Source organism: Salvia miltiorrhiza, chromosome 2, assembly GCF_028751815.1.
Source record: "Salvia miltiorrhiza cultivar Shanhuang (shh) chromosome 2, IMPLAD_Smil_shh, whole genome shotgun sequence".
NCBI lineage: Eukaryota > Viridiplantae > Streptophyta > Magnoliopsida > Lamiales > Lamiaceae > Salvia > Salvia miltiorrhiza.
Window position 1 is genome coordinate 15,791,695 of NC_080388.1, and position 2,926 is coordinate 15,794,620.

The following is a 2,926-nucleotide window of genomic DNA, read 5'->3' on the forward strand; positions in this document are numbered from 1 at the left end:
CCGCTAGACACAGAAAATCCAGGTGGAGGCTGCAAAGCATTGTTGGGATTTGAATAGGAAAAATTTGGATGATTCCTATTATTTGGATGATACGGTGGATTTTCGCCCTGATGTCCCTGATAATTTGGCCTTTGGTATTGGTACTGCCGCTGGACAAAATTAGCATCTTCAAACTGTGCTACATCGGATAAAATCGGCTGCTGAGGGATTTTGGCTAGCAGTGCTTTTCTCTCCAACTCATACTGCTTTTGAAGAGCTTCGTATTTCTCCTTAAAATCATCTCTCTCCTCGTTTACAGCTGCAATTCTTCTCGTAGAATTTCTGTCATTCGGCCATTGGTAACTGTTGGAGGCCATCTTTTCTATCACACGATAAGCCTCCTTTGTATTTCTATGGAGAAGACATCCACCTGCAGTAGCATCCACCATACTTTTTGTCAGACCAGTCAAACCATTATAAAAGTGAATGATTTGCTGATCTTCCGTGAAACCATGTTGTGGGCAGTTCCTGAGCAGCTCACGAAATCTTTCCCAGGCATCATGAATGGTCTCATCTCCTAGCTGGGAAAAGTGAGAAATCTCTGCAATGATTTTCTGAGCTTTAGAAGCAGGAAAGTATTTTGCTAGGAAAGCTTTACACAAATCCTCCCATCCAGTAATAGCACCTCTGTCCAGACTCTTGAACCACTCCTTCGCTCTATCCCTGAGAGAGAATCCAAACATCTTCATTCTGATGGCATCAGGTGGCACTCCATTCTGCTTAATAGTGTCGCAGATATCTAGAAACTGGGTAATGTGAGCATGCGGATTTTCAGAAGCCGCTCCACTAAACTGTTCAGCTTGAACCATGTTTATCAATCCCGGCTTCAGCTCGAACTTGTTAGCCTGCACAGTTGGTCCCCATCTGCCTCCTTGAAATTGATCAACCCGAGGCTGATACATGTGATTCAGTGGTGGCTCTGGTGGAGGAGCCCGGTTGCGCTCTCTCTCTTTGTCTAGCTGCCTCTGAAGGTTTGTCACGGCTCGCACAAGAGTTTCAAGGTCCATGTTATTCTGTTGCTCTGCCATTGCTTGCTTCTTCTTTTCGCGGTTGTCTTTTTTGTATTGCTTTTCGATTTCCAAGTTCAAAGGTACTAGATGTTCTTTTCCTTTGGATCTCGTGATCATACACGCCTGAGACAACAAACAAAAACAGAAATTTAAAAACTAGAAAATAAAAATAAGCTTATAACGCCTGAAATAATGCTTAAGTCTAATCAGAAATATTAAAGTCAATTCTAATTAGTCCCCGGCAACGGCGCCAAAAAGTTGATCACTAATTTCTTAGCAACAAATATCGCAACTAACACGATGCAATTGTAGCAAATAATCAGTAACCGAGTATCGTATCCCCAGGGACTATTATAGCGAATCACCTTAAGTAATCCTAACTAGACTCTAGTAATATTCAGGCAACTCAACAAGAATGAAGAAGATAACTTAAATTAAAGCAAAACAAATAAAACTGGATAAAAACTCAATTAATTAAAGGCTCTGACCCTAGGGATGTACTTTTACTAATCAACTACATGCATTTAATCTATCGATTCAATTACTACTTTAATCCAACCCTGATGAAAGATCACTATATTATTCACAAGCTTCTCTAACGAACACCTATGAAAGTAGATTAATTTATCCCCCTTCACATTCAAGATTCCAAGGAATAAATCAACTCCAAATAGCACACAAAGAATCGCTCCCTATAGCTTCACCTATCGCATTCAAGACTCAAGGCTAACACTATATCATGCATTCCTGAATCGGCTGAACAATTATCGCATTCAAGACTCAAACTGAACAGCTAGACATGTAAAATATTGGCCAAATAATTCACAAGAAATTAAGCACAAGGAATCATGAATCACAAGTTGGAAGGCAAATTGATATCAATAAATCAAAAACACATAATTAATCAGCTATGTACAAACCCTAGGTTCAGAATAAAAGAACTAGCCAGACATAATAAAGTTAAACAATGACATAATTAAATTGAACACAATTGTAAAAACAAATTGTATAAAAACCGAATGAAAACTGAAGTAGCGGCTTGAATCTTCAATCTTGATCCAAGCCTTGAAAACTAGAAAGCAATAAAATTCTAAAGCTATAAAACTGAAAGTATGAATGCTGGGGTTCGGGGGTCTTTGAATAGGTCAAAAGAGGACCTATTTATAGATTTCAGATTTCCTTCGGATCACCATGGAAGTTTCCATGCAAAGTAGAATTCTAATGGTAATAGAATCGTGTAAAATAAGGCAACTCTCCAGAGCTGTATGCGCGCTCCGAAAAATACTCCTACTCATGCCGAATTCGTAGCTCTCGCCAGAGGAATGGCTCACGCCAGGGAAACGGGTCGCACCAGAGGAATGGATGATTCCTCTGACCTCGCCAGAGAAATGAGTCGCCAGCAAAATGGGGATTTCTCTGCTATAGCCAGAGGAACGGTGATTTCTCTGGCTTTTCGATTCCGCTGTAATGGACTCTCTCCCCTCTGTTCTGACTTATTTCTCTGCTCTGATTCTTGATTTCTCTGGCGATTGATTCCGCTGCACTGGAGACTTGATTTCTCTGACTCCAGAGGAATGGTGATTTCTCTGCTCTGGAGATGTCGGTTCCTCTGCTCTGGAGACCAGAACACCTAGAAAACGCCAAATTCATCCAAAATTCTCCAAAACTGCATTTTTCCATCTCGAAAGCCTAAATCTCCTGCAAAGCGTAAAATACACCATAAACGCACCAATTTCCCGAAGATTATCTTAAAACACACACAAATAAACCCTTAAAAATAGAGTAAAATAAGCATAAATCAGGTGCGGATCAAAGATTAAAAGAAAACATCATAAGGAAATATCTTGTTTTGGTTTAAATGTCCCAAATAATAACAT

At 39.9% G+C, this 2,926-nt stretch overlaps 1 non-coding gene across 1 annotated transcript; it reads left to right on the top strand.

Annotated features, from left to right (window-relative positions):
* The first annotated feature begins 486 nt into the window (after window positions 1-486).
* LOC131013789 (small nucleolar RNA R71) lies at window positions 487-593 on the top strand. Its single transcript, XR_009097870.1, has one exon. It is a non-coding gene; the product is annotated as a small nucleolar RNA R71 (small nucleolar RNA).
* Window positions 594-2,926: the final 2,333 nt, after the last annotated feature.